The 23,621-nt window shown below is 45.7% G+C and overlaps 9 non-coding genes across 9 annotated transcripts; all 9 read left to right on the top strand.

The window, feature by feature from the left end:
- Positions 1-18: 18 nt before the first annotated feature.
- TRNAV-UAC (transfer RNA valine (anticodon UAC)) lies at positions 19-91 on the top strand. Its single transcript has one exon. It is a non-coding gene; the product is annotated as a tRNA-Val (tRNA).
- A 2,763-nt stretch (positions 92-2,854) lies between these two features.
- On the top strand, positions 2,855-2,927 carry TRNAV-UAC (transfer RNA valine (anticodon UAC)). Its single transcript has one exon. It is a non-coding gene; the product is annotated as a tRNA-Val (tRNA).
- A 2,307-nt stretch (positions 2,928-5,234) lies between these two features.
- TRNAP-CGG (transfer RNA proline (anticodon CGG)) lies at positions 5,235-5,306 on the top strand. Its single transcript has one exon. It is a non-coding gene; the product is annotated as a tRNA-Pro (tRNA).
- A 385-nt stretch (positions 5,307-5,691) lies between these two features.
- On the top strand, positions 5,692-5,764 carry TRNAV-UAC (transfer RNA valine (anticodon UAC)). The gene has a single exon. It is a non-coding gene; the product is annotated as a tRNA-Val (tRNA).
- Positions 5,765-6,663: 899 nt separating this feature from the next.
- On the top strand, positions 6,664-6,736 carry TRNAV-AAC (transfer RNA valine (anticodon AAC)). The gene has a single exon. It is a non-coding gene; the product is annotated as a tRNA-Val (tRNA).
- Positions 6,737-8,073: 1,337 nt separating this feature from the next.
- On the top strand, positions 8,074-8,145 carry TRNAP-CGG (transfer RNA proline (anticodon CGG)). Its single transcript has one exon. It is a non-coding gene; the product is annotated as a tRNA-Pro (tRNA).
- Positions 8,146-8,530: 385 nt separating this feature from the next.
- Positions 8,531-8,603, top strand: TRNAV-UAC (transfer RNA valine (anticodon UAC)). The gene has a single exon. It is a non-coding gene; the product is annotated as a tRNA-Val (tRNA).
- An 898-nt stretch (positions 8,604-9,501) lies between these two features.
- Positions 9,502-9,574, top strand: TRNAV-AAC (transfer RNA valine (anticodon AAC)). Its single transcript has one exon. It is a non-coding gene; the product is annotated as a tRNA-Val (tRNA).
- Positions 9,575-22,058: 12,484 nt separating this feature from the next.
- TRNAP-AGG (transfer RNA proline (anticodon AGG)) lies at positions 22,059-22,130 on the top strand. Its single transcript has one exon. It is a non-coding gene; the product is annotated as a tRNA-Pro (tRNA).
- Positions 22,131-23,621: the final 1,491 nt, after the last annotated feature.

Here is a 23,621-nt window from a genome sequence, read left to right as displayed (position 1 = left end):
ATTCCTGCAAGCGTGTCTGTTTCTATAGTGTAGTGGTTATCACGTTCGCTTTACACGCGAAAGGTCCCTGGTTCGAGACCGGGCAGAAACAGCAGCTTTCTGTTTTTCACACAGTTTGCATTTACTCTCTCAACTTATAGGAAAGCTGAGATAATGGAAGCTGTCTATCCCTCACCAGCGTGACATACTGTGCTCCAGGGGCATCAGTGACAGCTCAAAAAGAGAAGTGACGATAGTTTGCGCTATTCGTTTGCACGTCCTTGTGTACTGAAGGTTGGGCCTACTTCATGAAAGCAAGGCATGAGAGCAGAAATGGTTTTATTGACCTCACCGAGAGCATACACCTAGAACAAACAAAATGTCTGAAGGATAGAGGCATTTTCATTTCTTGTTCGATGACGGCCATGGAAAAGACAACAACCATATTGCAGAAGAGAGCAGCATGTGCAGTTGCTTGCTTTGGGTGAAGCATTCACTAACTCGCTGCCAATAACCCCCGGAGCCGGTGCGAAAGGCAACTCTTGTGTGCCTCGGCTCGTTGGTGTAGGGGTATGATTCTCGCTTAGGGTGCGAGAGGTCCCGGATTCAAATCCCGGACGAGCCCTTTTTCAGAGGTAAACATACGAATCCTACTCAAAACTCACAATGCCTGACTATTTCTCATTACACTCGCCGCATTGTTGCACAAAATATTTTGAACCTCATAAGAAACATGGATCACCATGCTTTTTCTGCCTTCATGCTTAGTCTGTGTGTCCCAGGTGATGCTTTCCCAAGCTGTACTTGCTGGCATTTAGGCATCAGATATTTGTCTGTCGATGCCTGCATAAGTCAATTTTTAATACGTCTAATTGCAAGTATGTTGGCTGATATCTCTGCAGTTTTCACACCTGCTCCTCGCTTTCTGAGTGGCTGCTGATACAGCAGAATAGAAGTAAAGAGAATCCTTGAGAGGAACCTTGCTCTAACAGTAAAACACAGCAAGTGAGTTTCTGTAGTGTAGTGGTCATCACGTTCGCCTAACACGAGAAAGGTCCCCGGTTCGAGACCGGGCAGAAACACTGTGCAATAGCTGCTTTTATGTGCACCCTCTAAAACCTTATTATCTCAATGCAAGCTTAAGAAGAGGCGGTCCTTGAACCCAGCGAGCCGTGGGAAACTTCCTTTACTTTTGCAAGACGAAACAAAGTAATCCGCATCCATCAGTGGTCGCTCTTGTGCCTAGCTTTTTTTTTGTCATGCCATGTTGTATTGTGGGGTCTTTACACTTGTGACATTGCTGTGAACTTTGTAAGTGCAAACATTGGCAGGTGCAGTCAGAAGAGTCAGATCTGTGCACACCCAGGGCTGTCAGGATGGCCGAGTGGTCTAAGGCGCCAGACTCAAGAGAGCTTGATCTTCAGTGCAACTGAGACTTCTGGTCTCCTCATGGAGGCGTGGGTTCAAATCCCACTTCTGACAGGTTTCTTTTATACCCTTAAATCGTCCTGTTTTTTGCAGTGCATTCCCCATACACCACAATCTTTGCACGGACCTGTAACATATGACGAGAAATCCACCAACGATCAGGCTGGGCCCTCAATCACAATTCCATGTATTCCTGGAAGGGACACCTCAGGCACACCTTCCGTTAAATTTGCACTCCATCACACAAACTGCCGTGCTGGTTTCTCATTAAGCAGTTGATCCCATCTTTGTTGTGAGGCTCTCCTGCCACCTTTTGGGCGGAGAAGGCACTGTCCCTGCAACAACACAGGCAGACATGTTCAACAGGGCTTCCTGGTTATGTGGGAGGAGCAGATTGTCATTGGTCCCCCTTGCGAATTTTAATTTACATAAGGAAGACAGAGAGGTAGCTGGGAGTAGGCAGTACACACGGACATTGAACTCTATCTTGTGATTTGCAGCCAATTCTAGATTGAGGCAGGAGGAAAGGAGGTGACTTGCCCAAAAATGGCCATACTGGGAATTCAGCCACCCTGGGGCTCCCAGGTGAGTGTTTCAGTCCTGCGAGCCACTCATATAAATCTCGCTTGATCGAGCCTGATCGAGCGCTGAGTGAGCGTGTTTGAATCCAAGAATCAAATGCCTCTGTCTTAGGAGCAAGAATTGGCAGGCCCTCCTTTGCATCTGGGGTGGAAGTCTATGGGGCAAGTGTCCAGGACTTGCAGAGGAGTACAAGTGCCAGAAAGTGCCTGCAGTTCTCATCAGCGCCTTTTTTCTGCTCTCTGGCAGCTAGGATATCGACTGATCCCTTCCTTGCAAGAGTGAAAAAAACAACACCTTGAGAGAAAACATGACTTTGTGTGGTTCACATAGAGAGAGAGCAGCCAAATAGCCCTGCTTTGTTTCTGAAAGACGCATCAGAAATTGCTTAAAATGCCGACTGGGGAATCAGGCTCGTTGGTCTAGGGGTATGATTCTTGCTTCGGGTGCGAGAGGTCCCAGGTTCAAATCCCGGACGAGCCCATGCTGTGGAATTATTTTTAGGCTGCTTATTATATAGGGCCATTTCTTCTTTTCAATGCTATAAGACGCCGTGTATGGTGAGAAAGTTCCTTTCCCTCTACGCTATTTCCCACTTTTGGCGTATAGAATTTCAGTGCCGGACTTCTTTGCAACTGCTTTTCTGGGGTGGACCATCAGTGTAGGAAAATTAAATGCAAAGTGTTTTTCTAGTGTGGTTTCAGGTATGGTTTTAAAATCGCCTTTTGGAATAAAAGTGGTCCTCGTTCCTTTCTTCCAAAGAAAGAGATCGGGTAAGGAGGGTCCAACTTTGAGCTTCATGGACATTGGCCCTTGGTCTGTGCATTTCAGCCCACTACATGCCAAGAAGATTCCTGCAAGCGCGTCTGTTTCTATAGTGTAGTGGTTATCACGTTCGCTTTACACGCGAAAGGTCCCTGGTTCGAGACCGGGCAGAAACAGCAGCTTTCTGTTTTTCACACAGTTTGCATTTACTCTCTCAACTTATAGGAAAGCTGAGATAATGGAAGCTGTCTATCCCTCACCAGCGTGACATACTGTGCTCCAGGGGCATCAGTGACAGCTCAAAAAGAGAAGTGACGATAGTTTGCGCTATTCGTTTGCACGTCCTTGTGTACTGAAGGTTGGGCCTACTTCATGAAAGCAAGGCATGAGAGCAGAAATGGTTTTATTGACCTCACCGAGAGCATACACCTAGAACAAACAAAATGTCTGAAGGATAGAGGCATTTTCATTTCTTGTTCGATGACGGCCATGGAAAAGACAACAACCATATTGCAGAAGAGAGCAGCATGTGCAGTTGCTTGCTTTGGGTGAAGCATTCACTAACTCGCTGCCAATAACCCCCGGAGCCGGTGCGAAAGGCAACTCTTGTGTGCCTCGGCTCGTTGGTGTAGGGGTATGATTCTCGCTTAGGGTGCGAGAGGTCCCGGATTCAAATCCCGGACGAGCCCTTTTTCAGAGGTAAACATACGAATCCTACTCAAAACTCACAATGCCTGACTATTTCTCATTACACTCGCCGCATTGTTGCACAAAATATTTTGAACCTCATAAGAAACATGGATCACCATGCTTTTTCTGCCTTCATGCTTAGTCTGTGTGTCCCAGGTGATGCTTTCCCAAGCTGTACTTGCTGGCATTTAGGCATCAGATATTTGTCTGTCGATGCCTGCATAAGTCAATTTTTAATACGTCTAATTGCAAGTATGTTGGCTGATATCTCTGCAGTTTTCACACCTGCTCCTCGCTTTCTGAGTGGCTGCTGATACAGCAGAATAGAAGTAAAGAGAATCCTTGAGAGGAACCTTGCTCTAACAGTAAAACACAGCAAGTGAGTTTCTGTAGTGTAGTGGTCATCACGTTCGCCTAACACGAGAAAGGTCCCCGGTTCGAGACCGGGCAGAAACACTGTGCAATAGCTGCTTTTATGTGCACCCTCTAAAACCTTATTATCTCAATGCAAGCTTAAGAAGAGGCGGTCCTTGAACCCAGCGAGCCGTGGGAAACTTCCTTTACTTTTGCAAGACGAAACAAAGTAATCCGCATCCATCAGTGGTCGCTCTTGTGCCTAGCTTTTTTTTTGTCATGCCATGTTGTATTGTGGGGTCTTTACACTTGTGACATTGCTGTGAACTTTGTAAGTGCAAACATTGGCAGGTGCAGTCAGAAGAGTCAGATCTGTGCACACCCAGGGCTGTCAGGATGGCCGAGTGGTCTAAGGCGCCAGACTCAAGAGAGCTTGATCTTCAGTGCAACTGAGACTTCTGGTCTCCTCATGGAGGCGTGGGTTCAAATCCCACTTCTGACAGGTTTCTTTTATACCCTTAAATCGTCCTGTTTTTTGCAGTGCATTCCCCATACACCACAATCTTTGCACGGACCTGTAACATATGACGAGAAATCCACCAACGATCAGGCTGGGCCCTCAATCACAATTCCATGTATTCCTGGAAGGGACACCTCAGGCACACCTTCCGTTAAATTTGCACTCCATCACACAAACTGCCGTGCTGGTTTCTCATTAAGCAGTTGATCCCATCTTTGTTGTGAGGCTCTCCTGCCACCTTTTGGGCGGAGAAGGCACTGTCCCTGCAACAACACAGGCAGACATGTTCAACAGGGCTTCCTGGTTATGTGGGAGGAGCAGATTGTCATTGGTCCCCCCTTGCGAATTTTAATTTACATAAGGAAGACAGAGAGGTAGCTGGGAGTAGGCAGTACACACGGACATTGAACTCTATTTTGTGATTTGCAGCCAATTCTAGATTGAGGCAGGAGGAAAGGAGGTGACTTGCCCAAAAATGGCCATACTGGGAATTAAGCCACCCTGGGGCTCCCAGGTGAGTGTTTCAGTCCTGCGAGCCACTCATATAAATCTCGCTTGATCGAGCCTGATCGAGCGCTGAGTGAGCGTGTTTGAATCCAAGAATCAAATGCCTCTCTCTTAGGAGCAAGAATTGGCAGGCCCTCCCTTGCATCTGGGGTGGAAGTCTATGGGGCAAGTGTCCAGGACTTGCAGAGGAGTACAAGTGCCAGAAAGTGCCTGCAGTTCTCATCAGCGCCTTTTTTCTGCTCTCTGGCAGCTAGGATATCGACTGATCCCTTCCTTGCAAGAGTGAAAAAAACAACACCTTGACAGAAAACATGACTTTGTGTGGTTCACATAGAGAGAGAGCAGCCAAATAGCCCTGCTTTGTTTCTGAAAGACGCATCAGAAATTGCTTAAAATGCCGACTGGGGAATCAGGCTCGTTGGTCTAGGGGTATGATTCTCGCTTCGGGTGCGAGAGGTCCCGGGTTCAAATCCCGGACGAGCCCATGCTGTGGAATTATTTTTAGGCTGCTTATTATATAGGGCCATTTCTTCTTTTCAATGCTATAAGACGCCGTGTATGGTGAGAAAGTTCCTTTCCCTCTACGCTATTTCCCACTTTTGGCGTATAGAATTTCAGTGCCGGACTTCTTTGCAACTGCTTTTCTGGGGTGGACCATCAGTGTAGGAAAATTAAATGCAAAGTGTTTTTCTAGTGTGGTTTCAGGTATGGTTTTAAAATCGCCTTTTGGAATAAAAGTGGTCCTCGTTCCCTTCTTCCAAAGAAAGAGATCGGGTAAGGAGGGTCCAACTTTGAGCTTCATGGACATTGGCCCTTGGTCTGTGCATTGCAGCCCACTACATGCCAAGAAGATTCCTGCAAGCGTGTCTGTTTCTGTAGTGTAGTGGTTATCACATTCGCTTTACACGCGAAAGGTCCCTGGTTCGAGACCGGGCAGAAACAGCAGCTTTCTGTTTTTCACACAGTTTGCATTTACTCTCTCAATTTATAGGAAAGCTGAGATAATGGAAGCTGTCTATCCCTCACCAGCGTGACGTACTGTGCTCCAGGGGCATCAGTGACAGCTCAAAAAGAGAAGTGACGATAGTTTGCGCTATTCGTTTGCACGTCCTTGTGTACTGAAGGTTGGGCCTACTTCATGAAAGCAAGGCATGAGAGCAGAAATGGTTTTATTGACCTCACCGAGAGCATACACCTAGAACAAACAAAATGTCTGAAGGATAGAGGCATTTTCATTTCTTGTTCGATGACGGCCATGGAAAAGACAGCAACCATATTGCAGAAGAGAGCAGCATGTGCAGTTGCTTGCTTTGGGTGAAGCATTCACTAACTCGCTGCCAATAACCCCCGGAGCCGGTGCGAACGACGACTCTTGTGTGCCTCGGCTCGTTGGTGTAGGGGTATGATTCTCGCTTAGGGTGCGAGAGGTCCCGGGTTCAAATCCCGGACGAGCCTTTTTTCAGAGGTAAACATATGAATCCTACTCAAAACTCACAATGCCTGACTATTTCTCATTACACTCGCCGCATTGTTGCACAAAATATTTTGAACCTCATAAGAAACATGGATCACCATGCTTTTTCTGCCTTCATGCTTAGTCTGTGTGTGTCCCAGGTGATGCTTTCCCAAGCTGTACTTGCTGGCATTTAGGCATCAGATATTTGTCTGTCGATGCCTGCATAAGTCAATTTTTAATACGTCTAATTGCAAGTATGTTGGCTGATATCTCTGCAGTTTTCACACCTGCTCCTCGCTTTCTGAGTGGCTGCTGATACAGCAGAATAGAAGTAAAGAGAATCCTTGAGAGGAACCTTGCTCTAACAGTAAAACACAGCAAGTGAGTTTCTGTAGTGTAGTGGTCATCACGTTCGCCTAACACGCGAAAGGTCCCCGGTTCGAGACCGGGCAGAAACACTGTGCATGAGCTGCTTTTATGTGCACCCTCTAAAACCTTATTATCTCAATGCAAGCTTAAGAAGAGGCGGTCCTTGAACCCAGCGAGCCGTGGGAAACTTCCTTTACTTTTGCAAGACGAAACAAAGTAATCCGCATCCATCAGTGGTCGCTCTTGTGCCTAGCTTTTTTTTTGTCATGCCATGTTGTATTGTGGGGTCTTTACACTTGTGACATTGCTGTGAACGTTGTAAGTGCAAACATTGGCAGGTGCAGTCAGAAGAGTCAGATCTGTGCACACCCAGGGCTGTCAGGATGGCCGAGTGGTCTAAGGCGCCAGACTCAAGAGAGCTTGATCTTCAGTGCAACTGAGACTTCTGGTCTCCTCATGGAGGCGTGGGTTCAAATCCAACTTCTGACAGGTTTCTTTTACACCCTTAAATCGTCCTGTTTTTTGCAGTGCATTCCCCATACACCACAATCTTTGCACGGACCTGTAACATATGACGAGAAATCCACCAACGATCAGGCTGGGCCCTCAATCACAATTCCATGTATTCCTGGAAGGGACACCTCAGGCACACCTTCCGTTAAATTTGCACTCCATCACACAAACTGCCGTGCTGGTTTCTCATTAAGCAGTTGATCCCATCTTTGTTGTGAGGCTCTCCTGCCACCTTTTGGGCGGAGAAGGCACTGTCCCTGCAACAACACAGGCAGACATGTTCAACAGGGCTTCCTGGTTATGTGGGAGGAGCAGATTGTCATTGGTCCCCCCTTGCGAATTTTAATTTACATAAGGAAGACAGAGAGGTAGCTGGGAGTAGGCAGTACACACGGACATTGAACTCTATCTTGTGATTTGCAGCCAATTCAAGATTGAGGCAGGAGGAAAGGAGGTGACTTGCCCAAAAATGGCCATACTGGGAATTCAGCCACCCTGGGGCTCCCAGGTGAGTGTTTCAGTCCTGCGAGCCACTCATATAAATCTCGCTTGATCGAGCCTGATCGAGCGCTGAGTGAGCGTGTTTGAATCCAAGAATCAAATGCCTCTGTCTTAGGAGCAAGAATTGGCAGGCCCTCCCTTGCATCTGGGGTGGAAGTCTATGGGGCAAGTGTCCAGGACTTGCAGAGGAGTACAAGTGCCAGAAAGTGCCTGGAGTTCTCATCAGCGCCTTTTTTCTGCTCTCTGGCAGCTAGGCTATCGACTGATCTCTTCCTTGCAAGAGTGAAAAAAACAACACCTTGAGAGAAAACATGACTTTGTGTGGTTCACATAGAGAGAGAGCAGCCAAATAGCCCTGCTTTGTTTCTGAAAGACGCATAAGAAATTGCTTAAAATGCCGACTGGGGAATCAGGCTCGTTGGTCTAGGGGTATGATTCTCGCTTCGGGTGCGAGAGGTCCCGGGTTCAAATCCCGGACGAGCCCATGCTGTGGAATTATTTTTAGGCTGCTTATTATATAGGGCCATTTCTTCTTTTCAATGCTATAAGACGCCGTGTATGGTGAGAAAGTTCCTTTCCCTCTACGCTATTTCCCACTTTTGGCGTATAGAATTTCAGTGCCGGACGTCTTTGCAACTGCTTTTCTGGGGTGGACCATCAGTGTAGGAAAATTAAATGCAAAGTGTTTTTCTAGTGTGGTTTCAGGTATGGTTTTAAAATCGCCTTTTGGAATAAAAGTGGTCCTCGTTCCTTTCTTCCAAAGAAAGAGATCGGGTAAGGAGGGTCCAACTTTGAGCTTCATGGACATTGGCCCTTGGTCTGTGCATTCCAGCCCACTACATGCCAAGAAGATTCCTGCAAGCGTGTCTGTTTCTGTAGTGTAGTGGTTATCACGTTCGCTTTACACGCGAAAGGTCCCTGGTTCGAGACCGGGCAGAAACAGCAGCTTTCTGTTTTTCACACAGTTTGCATTTACTCTCTCAACTTATAGGAAAGCTGAGATAATGGAAGCTGTCTATCCCTCACCAGCGTGACGTACTGTGCTCCAGGGGCATCAGTGACAGCTCAAAAAGAGAAGTGACGATAGTTTGCGCTATTCGTTTGCACGTCCTTGTGTACTGAAGGTTGGGCCTACTTCATGAAAGCAAGGCATGAGAGCAGAAATGGTTTTATTGACCTCACCGAGAGCATACACCTAGAACAAACAAAATGTCTGAAGGATAGAGGCATTTTCATTTCTTGTTCGATGACGGCCATGGAAAAGACAGCAACCATATTGCAGAAGAGAGCAGCATGTGCAGTTGCTTGCTTTGGGTGAAGCATTCACTAACTCACTGCCAATAACCCCCGGAGCCGGTGCGAAAGGCAACTCTTGTGTGCCTCGGCTCGTTGGTCTAGGGGTATGATTCTCGCTTAGGGTGCGAGAGGTCCCGGGTTCAAATCCCGGACCAGCCCTTTTTAAGAGGTAAACATACGAATCCTACTCAAAACTCACAATGCCTGACTATTTCTCATTACACTCGCCGCATTGTTGCACAAAATATTTTGAACCTCATAAGAAACATGGATCACCATGCTTTTTCTGCCTTCATGCTTAGTCTGTGTGTGTCCCAGGTGATGCTTTCCCAAGCTGTACTTGCTGGCATTTAGGCATCAGATATTTGTCTGTCGATGCCTGCATAAGTCAATTTTAATACGTCTAATTGCAAGCATGTTGGCTGATATCTCTGCAGTTTTCACACTTGCTCCTCGCTTTCTGAGTGGCTGCTGATACAGCAGAATAGAAGTAGAGAGAATCCTTGAGAGGAACCTTGCTCTAACAGTAAAACACAGCAAGTGAGTTTCTGTAGTGTAGTGGTCATCACGTTTGCCTAACACGCGAAAGGTCCCCGGTTCGAGACCGGGCAGAAACACTGTGCATGAGCTGCTTTTATGTGCACCCTCTAAAACCTTATTATCTCAATGCAAGCTTAAGAAGAGGCGGTCCTTGAACCCAGCGAGCCGTGGGAAACTTCCTTTACTTTTGCAAGACGAAACAAAGTAATCCGCATCCATCAGTGGTCGCTCTTGTGCCTAGCTTTTTTTTTGTCATGCCATGTTGTATTGTGGTAAATATTTCTCCTTTACCGGGACTGAATTTGATACAGGAACATAGTAAAATAGCTCAATAAAATGAGAGGCAGAATCCGTGGTATTAGAGGTTCGGAATGGGCTTTATTCCAGTGATCGATTATAATCGGATGCTTCAAGTTCCATCACCACGGGGGTTCAGGAAGTGAAGTACATACTTTATTGACAAGAAGTAACTTTTATAGTACATACATTATAATGAAGTGAATACAGTAGGCGTAACAATTGATAAGGACATTGACGTTTGGTCTGCGTAACCGAAAATGGGTGTAATAATGAGTAAAAAGGAACATGATTGGTTATGATGTAATACATAGGTGGATCTATAAGATAATACTTGGCATAGATGCGCGCGCAGCAGTATGACGTGTAATTGACGTGTAACTAGGGGGTGACGGGGACTTGACATTTAGCTCTATATGTGGAGACGAGAAGTCTGGGGGGTCAAGTCAACCTAATCCCAAATCATATCTAACATCCTATGTTTAAAGAACTATGTTATCCACAAAAGAGGGACTCTCGGACAGAATCTATTCTATACTGACTGTGCGTGCGTGTACAAGCGTCTAAGTGTCTACACTGAATGCGAGGGGGTAGGAATATTCCATGGTAACAAGGCTATGAATTACTTGCATGAGGACAGAGAAGATGGGCCTTTTTGCTTGGTAACTGGAAGAATGTTTACTTAAACTACTAGGCAGGAATGCATCGGCTGAGGGGGAGGCAGATAATTCGAAGGTGAAATACAGTTCTTGGCAGAGAGTAGGCTGATGTCAGGCTTCGTGAGCCGCGCAGAGAATGAGACAAAGTTCATGGTCACAGATGCAGGCTCGGACTGGAGCTGTCAGAGGCAGAAGGCAAGAGGAGTTTTGATGACAGAATCAGGGCCTACTTGCCTGGACTGTAAAGTGGCATAAGTGAACCATATAAAGCCGGTGGCCTTTCATATTTAGGAATGGAATATCCGGCCTATTCATGGCGGATCTGTCAAAGGACATGTTGACGGTGGACGCGCATGTGTTCGCGTCTTCATAACTGGAACTGGAGGGAGCATACATGTACTTGTGACATGCACATGGAACCGTTGGGGTCCAAGATAGGGGACATAACTGACCAGAAAAATCCATATTTCCACATTCCCTCCTTGTCCCCTACTTGCCCTTCAAGAGATATCAATCTTCATCAATCCATTGATCTGTTCATATAGCATCATTTGTTCTTCTTTCTTCTTCCGGGATCTTGAATGAAAATCTTGATGTGGAATGCACGATGTGGCACACAGACCACAAATCGCTGGTCCACATTGTAGACATAGACAGCAACTGAATAGTATGAGAAGGCCAATACCTAGGAAGGATAAAACTCTCCATCCCCAGGCTGATACCGCATTCCAAAACCAACTGGACCAAGTCCAAGTGCCTGGGTTCTGGTGTATCTGGCTTACAATCTTATGAAGGCGAGTGATGGCTTTATATACAGATGGCGAATTTTCTGGTATGAATACGCAGCAGCTTGATCCGATGACCCTACAAGCTCCGCCCCTATCAGCCAGGATGACGTCAAGGACAAGACGATTTTGAAGCACAACAATCCGCATAGCAGACTGCTCTTCCGTTAAATTGCCTAAGGCGGAAATAGTCTCATTCACTACTGCTTCAAGGGTTCTAGTTAATCTACGTATCAGCTTACTATTAGTAACAGTACCTATATAGGGAAAGATGCCTTTATTAAAATCTACATACTTGTCCCATGCCGTCTCAGTGTAATCGACAATGGGGAGATCTCTCCGTTCTCTGTTGTGTACTAAATGAATATTTCTGTAATAATCAGGAGGAGCTAGGAAAACAGGTGGCAAAAGGAATGCAATGTAGCAGGTACCATCCCAATCTAGAGGTAGACGCATATATGCAGTCTGACCACATAGAAAGTAGGAGTGGCGAGAAGCTCTAAATGAAGATTTTCCTTGATCACTGAATTCTACTATAGTAGTGCATTTACTATGGCCCATATGTATGGAACCAACCTTTCTTACACACAATTCACCCTTCGCTGGGAATACTGACATGGTGGGTAAGACTAGTTCAACCTCGGATACGACATTTAGAATCACGAGATTAGGTGTAAAATTTCCTAATCCATATACTTCATTTTCTAGATCAGTTCCTGTTCTTTTGGGGCGACCCTCCTTGTCAGGGTAACAGACCTTGAGTAAAGCTAGGTTCAGATTTCCCCATACCCAATGATCTTGGTAAACTGCTGTGTCTGAGTCTATGGAATTAATTAAACTAAACCATGCTCCACAGGAGCCATTATGTGTAAATGGATGTGGAAAGAAAGGCAGGACTCCTTCATAATTCTGATAGGGAGGGAGTCGGCCACACACCCAACAATTGGTGGCATTACTAGTCTGATGGGAATGATGTAACATACTAATGAAAGTGTTATTGCGCAGCGCAAGTCTATAAGACAATTCATGCGGAGGTAAATCACTAAAAGAATGTTCAGCAGCAACATTATAAACATGTCTAGAAATAGGGTAATATATGTGCAACAACATACTTGTAATGATTATTAAAAGACTCAATAAAAACAAAATTAATAATGTCACTATGCAGTGGCTACGCAGTGATTTACAATACGCCTGTCGTTTCATCATTTTTCGGGTATTTTCTCTATTCAGGTCCAAGGGATACATGTCAGAGACAATTCAACCGCTTCACCTTGGAGAGGACTTAAACAATCAAATTGCTCGACTTGGTGGGCCTAAGCTTTAGTTTGTAATTTTCAGATTTGTTCGGTTCAACAAAAGGGAGTTTTGTATCAGTCTGTGAGGGAGTGCAGGGCACAATGTCTATATCCGAGGATAGTCCATGAAATTTCTTGATGTGGCTTGAATGAATCCAGCCCTTGCGGCCCTCGATCTTCACGGCTGTTCTTGTGGTCAACAGGACCAACTTGGGTGCTTTCCACCTGGGCTCCAGCTGAGTCTTTCGGTCGAAATTCCTCACAAAGACAAGATTACCCGGAACAACGTCATGGGATTTCACCTCAGTGTTGTCGGGAAAGGCTGCAGCTACCTGTGAACGAGAAGATTGTAGTGCAGACATCAAGGAAGCCAAGTAATCTGTCAGCATATTACAGTCAATATCAGTTATTTTGCGTGGTATAGGCGTCCCCCACATATTCGGTGGTCTACCGAAGATCACCTCATACGGGGATAGCCCTGTTCGAGAGTGTGCTTCCATTCTCATGTAAAAGAGTGCAACTGGTAACGCTACTACCCAGTCGACACCTTTCTCTCTGCATATTCTGGACATTCTAATTTTCAGTATCTGGTTATGTCTTTCTACGAGACCTGCTGCCTCGGGGTGTCGGACACAGTGGAATTTCCACTGATAACCTAACAGAAGTGAAACGTGTTTCATTAATTCGGATGAGAACGGCTGGCCGTTATCTGAGTAAACAGCACGTGGTAAACCGTATCGTGGGAAGAATTCTCGAACCAACTGTTTGGCAGTAGTCGGGGCAGTGTAATCTGAAACCGGGTACGCCTCTGTCCAACGGGACAGAGCGCAGACAACTACGAGAACATATTTGAATCCTCGACATCGTTCCATCTGGATATAATCCATTTGTAGGACTTCAAAAGGGTGATCAGGAGGATGAAATCCACCCTGTTCTACGGGAACACTTTTTCCTGGGTTGAACTGGCAACAGATCATACAGGTACGGACCTTTTGTTTGGCTGCTGCTCGTAAATGTTTATTAAACCAAATGTGTTGAATGCTGTCTAGCATAGCTTTTTCTCCTAGATGTGCCGGACTATGTATAGTGTTAATTATAACTTGGACCATTGAATCAGGAAGGAACCATACAGACTTTTCCTTCATCATCCATCCTTGGTCCGTTTGGATCCCTCCTAATTCAGTCCATTTCTTTATTTCGTCTGGTGTAGCATGTGTCTGTATGTCAATTACGTCAAGAGTAGGATCTTTAACTGTCATACAATGTGTCGGCATCGGGACTATTGTCTTTGTCATGTCGGGAGTTTGAGTTTGAGCAGTCTGTTTAGCCGTTCTGTCGGCTAGATCATTGCCTTGGGAAATGATATCAGTAACTTTCGTATGAGCTTTACATTTCATAATTGATATTGCAGTAGGTAGATGTATTGCATCTAATAAGGCATGAATGAGGGGTCCGTGCTGAATGTGGGCACCGTGGGAAGTTAAATAACCTCTCTCTCGCCACAGCACGCCAAAGTCATGTACAACTCCGAATGCATAACGTGAATCAGTGTATATGTTGACTTTTTTATTCGTGGCTTGAATACAGGCTTGTGTCAGAGCGATGAGCTCTGCGGCTTGAGCTGACAAAGTATTTATACGATTAGTTTCAATGACTTCAGTATCTGTTGTGACTGCATAAGCGGCCACTAATTCTCCTGTACTTGTTCTCATACATGAACCATCTACATAAAATGTCAGGTCTGGGTCTGACAATGGGACATCGGTTAAGTCTTGTCTGGGTTTTGTTGTTATTGTAATAACTTCAATACAGTCATGGGCTAGTGGGTCTGTTCCGACTACTGGTAAAAGTGTGGCAGGATTCAATGTGTTACAGCGTCTGATTTCTATATGTGGCTGAAATAATGTAAGCTCGTATCCTGTAAGTCGCGCTATAGTCAAGTGTTGTGTTTGCGTTCTATTTACAAGAACCTCTACTGCGTGTGGTACTTGAACTGTCAATGGATGTCCTAACACTATGGCATCGCTTTGTCTGATTGCTAAAGCTGTCGCTGCTACTGATTTCAGGCATGCAGGCAAAGCCTGAGCTACGGGATCTAATGTACTAGAAAAATAAGCACATGGTTTGCGTGCTCCTGCTTGTTCTTGTGTGAGTACTGACAAAGCAGTACCTTCGCGTTCTGTAACAAAGAGTGTAAACTGTTTTCTGTAACATGGTGTTGCTAAAACAGGTGCTTGACATAAAGTTTTCTTTAGGCTTTCAAAAGCTTGTGTGTGTTCCTGAGTCCAAGGGAGAACAGTCGATGTGGCTGCCTCCTGTGTGGTTAACTGAATGAGTGGTTTTGCTAGAAATGCATATTGCGGGATCCACTGTCTACAGTATGAAGTGAGGCCTATGAAAGCCCGCACCTCCTTTTGTGTCTTGGGTATTGGCATGTTAGCTATTAACTGAATGCGGTCTGGTGTAAGCTGCCTTCCCTCCTTGGACAGCGAGTGTCCAAGATAAATAACTCGCTGGACACAGAATTGCAGCTTAGAAGGGGACACCTTGTGCCCTTTTTCGGCTAGAAATTGTAAAACTGTCAGTGATGCTTTTTCACATTCGGGTTCGCTTCGGGCGGTGATCAGCAGATCATCGACGTATTGAAGCAAGGCGGTGTTAACTGGCATGTGGATACTGTCAAGTTCTCGTTTCAGTGCTTGGCTATAGATGCTGGGGCTTTCTGTAAATCCTTGAGGTGCGCGGGTGAATTTAAAGCTACGCCCATTTAAACTAAATCCGAACAAATATTGGCTTTCCGGATCTATTGGGACGCTGAAAAAGGCATTTTTGAGATCAATTACAGTAAAGAATGTTGCTTCGGAATCAATAGCTGTCAATAATGACGAGATATCTGGGACCACAGGAAATTGTGGCACAATGCATTTGTTTAACTCGCGCAGATCAATAACCAATCGATATACTGGCGGCGCTGTAGGATCTGTTCGTTTAAGAATCGGAATTATCGGTGAATTACATACATTGGAGTCTGTTTCTACAACTACTCCTTGGGCAATGAGCTCGTCAATGATTTGTAGTAAAGCCGCTACAGCATCTGGTGGTAACTTGTATTGTCGCATTCGTGGTAGCACCACTCCTGCCTTTAATGTGACTTGATATGGTGTAATATTCATGCATCCAACATCAGTAGGGCCTTGTGCCCATAGACGTGTAGGTAAAATCTGTAATCGGGGATCCATGTCTCTAGACACATAGTGACCTTTAAAATCACGTAAAAACAATCTTACTCCTTCCGGAGAACAACATATTATAGCTCCTAGAGCTTTTAACGTTTTTATTCCTAATAGATTTTCTGGACATGATTTAGTAAGCAATAAATCTGTAGTTCGGGTCAAAGGTCCTATCGTAAGTGGCAGAGGTTGTGACACTTCATTAACAATAGGTTTTCCTGAAAAACCAAGGGAAATATTCTGTGAGCCTGAGAGGGGTGCCCCTGGAACTTCACTACGTTTTATGGTCGTTCGACTTGCCCCTGTATCGAGTAGAAATTTTCTATCTTGGCCTAATAATTCACTATGTACATAAGGTCCTTCTTGGTCTACTGGGATTTCAATAAGGGGTAAGTCAACTTCCCTCTCTAGGCTTGTTCATGCGTAACGCTGATACTCGGGATATTCATACTGTGCGGTCTGATACATTTGTCGTGTAGTTGTTTGTGTGGCAGCAACAGGCAATGGGGGTGCAGCTGGCACAAACTGTATTGGCTGTTGTGCGGCTGGCATGGCCTGGGCATGCTGCATAGCTCCTAGTTCATTCTGATCTTGTCTGAGTGGCCGTGATCTTTCTTGTGTTTTACCTATGGCGATATTATGTTTTAAAACTGGACAATCGTGTACGTAATGGCCTGGCTTTTTACAATAATTGCATGTCCCTTTTACAGGTCCTGCTGAATCGGAATGTGTCATACCCCTTCGTTCTCGGAGTAGTTTGTCGGCGGTTTGGAACGAATGCTCGTTAGACCTTATATTAATTATAGGTATTTGAAAATTCCTGTTATTATCTGGACATATCGGATGTATTGAGTCAGTATGATATCTAGTCTGATTCCTATTACAAGATCTTCCTCTACCTACATAGGCTATGGTGTCCGACTGTCCTGTGGGCAGTCCTGACCCTTCTTCCTCGCTTTGTTCGAACTCGTCTGTCTCTAATCTCTCCTCGTGTAGGCGTTCTATTTCTTTACGGATCTTTCGGCACATGGCTATTATACAATTTTGCTTATCGTGTCTCCCTTCTGATATATTCTGGCTCCATCTTGTAAGAATTTTCATTGCTTCCGGGTCTACCCCCGGTCGGTCTTGATTTCTGATCACACAGTTTATGAGGAAACGTAACAGTTCCCCCTGTATCTCTACTTTCTGGTATTCCATAGCTCTGTAAATACATTCTGGATCTCGCCCTGTTTGGACAAAATGATATATATTATCTAGATGCGCAGTCATTCCTGGTAACTTCGCTAAATACACTGCGGCTCGTCTGATACGCAATGATGCTAGGGTCATTTCGTCCTCCTTTCCAGGCACCGGGTCATATCTACAATCTATAAGAAGTTCCTTAAGCGCACGATCACTTACGAATTTGGGTGTACGTGAATGCGCTGACTCTTGAAAAATAAGTTTATTTATTCTAGGTGGCGTAGAAAAAATATTGGTAGCACCTCCCGTGGCCCCGTCTGGGGCGTCGGGTGTGAAAGGATTCGTCGAACGTGACACAGCAACTACAGGTGTGGACACAGCCATAGAAGTAGCTGTAGGAGCGGATACAGAAACAGATGTGCTTGCCGGAACTTGTGACTCGATTTGTTGCTGTAGGGATACGGGCACTGGATCTTGGCGTTGAACCTCCCTGGTATGCGGTCTATGTGGGGCGGAATTAGCATACTCGGGAGCTGCGTCATCTAAATATGAGGAAAGAAAAACATCTTCTGCGGTTCTAGGATGCCCCTTAGGATGTACCTTTATTGGGAACAATGGGGTTGGCAAGTCTTTTGGTGTTTCTGGAGTAGCCTTAGGTAATCCTTCGGCCAGAAGGGGATACATACCATTCATAAGGGCATTTCTTTGTCTGTCTACTTGTTCTGATTTCACTCGGATTCCTTCCTCAATTAATAGATTCTCTCGAACTTTATTGGAATTCTCTTTACTCTTCTCTTCCTGTCTACGTGCTTTTTCTGTTCGTCTATGTGATTCTTTACGCCATAATTCAACGGCGTCTTTCTGTGACTGTCTGACTTTCCTTTTCCATAACTCTTCCTCGACTTTCATGATGCACTCTGCATCCCAGGTCCCCGCTGTGGGCCACCTCTGACTTTCTGGTAATCCCTTGGTATAGTCTACCCATAAATCAAGAAATAATATAGCGTCTAAGCCATGTTTGTGATACATAAAGTGCCCTGGAGTGTCCCTAGGAGGAATAGGGACGGCTTCTTCGAGAACCCCTTTTCTGGTAGTGATCTGTCTTAATTTCGAAAAGAGCGGCATATTGAGAACTGACCTTATACTTGATTTTGACCTGATACTTGAATTTGAACAGACTTAATACAATAAACACGATAATGAACAGTCATTCATACCACGATATACAGAACATACTTAAACACTTTAAACATTAAACATTAAACCTTTAACTGAAACAACAATGATGATCGTCTGCATAACTAATCACCAAGCTTAATTCTCGACAATAACTAGACAATAACTAGACACTTCGGAATACTTCGGAATACTTGATATACTGCTAAACAGTACAGATACACTGCTAAAACAGTGCAGACCGGATTTGTGTACCCAAACCCGTCTTGACCGGCACAACCTATGTGCACGTCAGAAATGCCTCCCCAGCAATGGTACTCACCGGGTAGCTTCGGAAACGGAAGGCCTCAGTAACTTGAACTTGAACCGGACTGGACTCGACTCGACTCGACTCGTCGGACAGTGGGCTTGACTTCGGACTGGTGGGTCTCTGTATACCTCGGATCTTGCTCTCTCAGCTAGGCTCTGGTCGGGATACTTCGCACTTCTCACCGCCTCGTCTGGGTGTTGATCGCAGTCTCAGTCGCCCCCGCTTGGCCGGAGGGAGATACAGGAAATCCTGCTGGTACGCGTTATTGTCCGTCCAGCTGTGGCAGGAGACCGGGCCTGCAACGCACCGCCGGCGCGTGAGATGAGAAAGTGTCCCTGTTCGGGCGCCATCATGTGGTAAATATTTCTCCTTTACCGGGACTGAATTTGATACAGGAACATAGTAAAATAGCTCAATAAAATGAGAGGCAGAATCCGTGGTATTAGAGGTTCGGAATGGGCTTTATTCCAGTGATCGATTATAATCGGATGCTTCAAGTTCCATCACCACGGGGGTTCAGGAAGTGAAGTACATACTTTATTGACAAGAAGTAACTTTTATAGTACATACATTATAATGAAGTGAATACAGTAGGCGTAACAATTGATAAGGACATTGACGTTTGGTCTGCGTAACCGAAAATGGGTGTAATAATGAGTAAAAAGGAACATGATTGGTTATGATGTAATACATAGGTGGATCTATAAGATAATACTTGGCATAGATGCGCGCGCAGCAGTATGACGTGTAATTGACGTGTAACTAGGGGGTGACGGGGACTTGACATTTAGCTCTATATGTAGAGACGAGAAGTCTGGGGGGTCAAGTCAACCTAATCCCAAATCATATCTAACATCCTATGTTTAAAGAACTATGTTATCCACAAAAGAGGGACTCTCGGACAGAATCTATTCTATACTGACTGTGCGTGCGTGTACAAGCGTCTAAGTGTCTACACTGAATGCGAGGGGGTAGGAATATTCCATGGTAACAAGGCTATGAATTACTTGCATGAGGACAGAGAAGATGGGCCTTTTTGCTTGGTAACTGGAAGAATGTTTACTTAAACTACTAGGCAGGAATGCATCGGCTGAGGGGGAGGCAGATAATTCGAAGGTGAAATACAGTTCTTGGCAGAGAGTAGGCTGATGTCAGGCTTCGTGAGCCGCGCAGAGAATGAGACAAAGTTCATGGTCACAGATGCAGGCTCGGACTGGAGCTTTCAGAGGCAGAAGGCAAGAGGAGTTTTGATGACAGAATCAGGGCCTACTTGCCTGGACTGTAAAGTGGCATAAGTGAACCATATAAAGCCGGTGGCCTTTCATATTTAGGAATGGAATATCCGGCCTATTCATGGCGGATCTGTCAAAGGACATGTTGACGGTGGACGCGCATGTGTTCGCGTCTTCATAACTGGAACTGGAGGGAGCATACATGTACTTGTGACATGCACATGGAACCGTTGGGGTCCAAGATAGGGGACATAACTGACCAGAAAAATCCATATTTCCACAGTATTGTGGGGTCTTTACACTTGTGACATTGCTGTGAACGTTGAAAGTGCAAACATTGGCAGGTGCAGTCAGAAGAGTCAGATCTGTGCACACCCAGGGCTGTCAGGATGGCAGAGTGGTCTAAGGCGCCAGACGCAAGAGAGCTTGATCTTCAGTGCAACTGAGACTTCTGGTCTCCTCATGGAGGCGTGGGTTCAAATCCCACTTCTGACAGGCTTCTTTTACACTCTTAATCGTCCTGTTTTTTGCAGTGCATTCCCCACACACCACAATCTTTGCACGGACCTGTAACATATGACGAGAAATCCACCCACGATCAGGCTGGGCCCTCAATCACAATTCCATGTATTCCTGGAAGGGACACCTCAGGCACACCTTCCGTTAAATTTGCACTCCATCACACAAACTGCCGTGCTGGTTTCTCATTAAGCAGTTGATCCCATCTTTGTTGTGAGGCTCTCCTGCCACCTTTTGGGCGGAGAAGGCACTGTCCCTGCAACAACACAGGCAGACATGTTCAACAGGGCTTCCTGGTTATGTGGGAGGAGCAGATTGTCATTGGTCCCCCCTTGCGAATTTTAATTTACATAAGGAAGACAGAGAGGTAGCTGGGAGTAGGCAGTACACACGGACATTGAACTCTATCTTGTGATTTGCAGCCAATTCTAGATTGAGGCAGGAGGAAAGGAGGTGACTTGCCCAAAAATGGCCATACTGGGAATTCAGCCACCCTGGGGCTCCCAGGTGAGTGTTTCAGTCCTGCGAGCCACTCATATAAATCTCGCTTGATCGAGCCTGATCGAGCGCTGAGTGAGCATGTTTGAATCCAAGAATCAAATGCCTCTGTCTTAGGAGCAAGAATTGGCAGGCCCTCCCTTGCATCTGGGGTGGAAGTCTCCAGGACTTGCAGAGGAGTACAAGTGCCAGAAAGTGCCTGCAGTTCTCATCAGCGCCTTTTTTCTGCTCTCTGGCAGCTAGGATATCGACTGATCCCTTCCTTGCAAGAGTATAAAAAACAACACCTTGAGAGAAAACATGACTTTGTGTGGTTCACATAGAGAGAGAGCAGCCAAATAGCCCTGCTTTGTTTCTGAAAGACGCATCAGAAATTGCTTAAAATGCCGACTGGGGAATCAGGCTCGTTGGTCTAGGGGTATGATTCTCGCTTTGGGTGCGAGAGGTCCCGGGTTCAAATCCCGGACGAGCCCATGCTGTGGAATTATTTTTAGGCTGCTTATTACATAGGGCCATTTCTTCTTTTCAATGCTATAAGACGCCGTGTATGGTGAGAAAGTTCCTTTCCCTCTACGCTATTTCCCACTTTTGGCGTATAGAATTTCAGTGCCGGACTTATTTGCAACTGCTTTTCTGGGGTGGACCATCAGTGTAGGAAAATTAAATGCAAAGTGTTTTTCTAGTTCGGTTTCAGGTATGGTTTTAAAATCGCCTTTTGGAATAAAAGTGGTCCTCGTTCCCTTCTTCCAAAGAAAAAGATCGGGTAAGGAGGGTCCAACTTTGAGCTTCATGGACATTGGCCCTTGGTCTGTGCATTCCAGCCCACTACATGCCAAGAAGATTTCTGCAAGCGTGTCTGTTTCTGTAGTGTAGTGGTTATCACGATCGCTTTACACGCGAAAAGTCCCTGGTTCGAGACCGGGCAGAAACAGCAGCTTTCTGTTTTTCACACAGTTTGCATTTACTCTCTCAATTTATAGGAAAGCTGAGATAATGGAAGCTGTCTATCCCTCACCAGCGTGACGTACTGTGCTCCAGGGGCATCAGTGACAGCTCAAAAAGAGAAGTGACGATAGTTTGCGCTATTCGTTTGCACGTCCTTGTGTACTGAAGGTTGGGCCTACTTCATGAAAGCAAGGCATGAGAGCAGAAATGGTTTTATTGACCTCACCGAGAGCATACACCTAGAACAAACAAAATGTCTGAAGGATAGAGGCATTTTCATTTCTTGTTCGATGACGGCCATGGAAAAGACAGCAACCATATTGCAGAAGAGAGCAGCATGTGCAGTTGCTTGCTTTGGGTGAAGCATTCACTAACTCGCTGCCAATAACCCCCGGAGCCGGTGCGAAAGGCAACTCTTGTGTGCCTCGGCTCGTTGGTCTAGGGGTATGATTCTCGCTTAGGGTGCGAGAGGTCCTGGGTTCAAATCCCGGACGAGCCCTTTTTCAGAGGTAAACATACGAATCCTACTCAAAACTCACAATGCCTCACTATTTCTCATTACACTTGCCGCATTGTTGCACAAAATATTTTGAACCTCATAAGAAACATGGATCACCATGCTTTTTCTGCCTTCATGCTTAGTCTGTGTGTGTCCCAGGTGATGCTTTCCCAAGCTGTACTTGCTGGCATTTAGGCATCAGATATTTGTCTGTCGATGCCTGCATAAGTCAATTTTTAATACGTCTAATTGCAAGTATGTTGGCTGATATCTCTGCAGTTTTCACACCTGCTCCTCGCTTTCTGAGTGGCTGCTGATACAGCAGAATAGAAGTAAAGAGAATCCTTGAGAGGAACCTTGCTCTAACAGTAAAACACAGCAAGTGAGTTTCTGTAGTGTAGTGGTCATCACGTTCGTCTAACACGCGAAAGGTCCCCGGTTCGAGACCAGGCAGAAACACTGTGCATGAGCTGCTTTTATGTGCACCCTCTAAAACCTTATTATCTCAATGCAAGCTTAAGAAGAGGCGGTCCTTGAACCCAGCGAGCCGTGGGAAACTTCCTTTACTTTTGCAAGACGAAACAAAGTAATCCGCATCCATCAGTGGTCGCTCTTGTGCCTAGCTTTTTTTTTGTCATGCCATGTTGTATTGTGGGGTCTTTACACTTGTGACATTGCTGTGAACGTTGTAAGTGCAAACATTGGCAGGTGCAGTCAGAAGAGTCAGATCTGTGCACACCCATGGCTGTCAGGATGGCCGAGTGGTCTAAGGCGCCAGACTCAAGAGAGCTTGATCTTCAGTGCAACTGAGACTTCTGGTCTCCTCATGGAGGCGTGGGTTCAAATCCCACTTCTGACAGGTTTCTTTTACACCCTTAAATCGTCCTGTTTTTTGCAGTGCATTCCCCACACACCACAATCTTTGCACGGACCTGTAACATATGACGAGAAATCCACCAACGATCAGGCTGGGCCCTCAATCACAATTCCATGTATTCCTGGAAGGGACACCTCAGGCACACCTTCTGTTAAATTAGCACTCCATCACACAAACTGCCGTGCTGGTTTCTCATTAAGCAGTTGATCCCATCTTTGTTGTGAGGCTCTCCTGCCACCTTTTGGGCGGAGAAGGCACTGTCCCTGCAACAACACAGGCGGACATGTTCAACAGGGCTTCCTGGTTATGTGGGAGGAGCAGATTGTCATTGGTCCCCCCTTGCGAATTTTAATTTACATAAGGAAGACAGAGAGGTAGCTGGGAGTAGGCAGTACACACGGACATTGAACTCTATTTTGTGATTTGCAGCCAATTCTAGATTGAGGCAGGAGGAAAGGAGGTGACTTGCCCAAAAATGGCCATACTGGGAATTCAGCCACCCTGGGGCTCCCAGGTGAGTGTTTCAGTCCTGCGAGCCACTCATATAAATCTCGCTTGATCGAGCCTGATCGAGCGCTGAGTGAGCGTGTTTGAATCCAAGAATCAAATGCCTC

The sequence above is a fragment of the Triturus cristatus genome, chromosome 10 (assembly GCF_964204655.1).
Source record: "Triturus cristatus chromosome 10, aTriCri1.1, whole genome shotgun sequence".
In the NCBI taxonomy this organism is placed as follows: Eukaryota; Metazoa; Chordata; class Amphibia; order Caudata; family Salamandridae; genus Triturus; species Triturus cristatus.
Note: the sequence above shows the minus strand (reverse complement) of the source record. Positions and strands in the feature narration are given on the sequence as shown.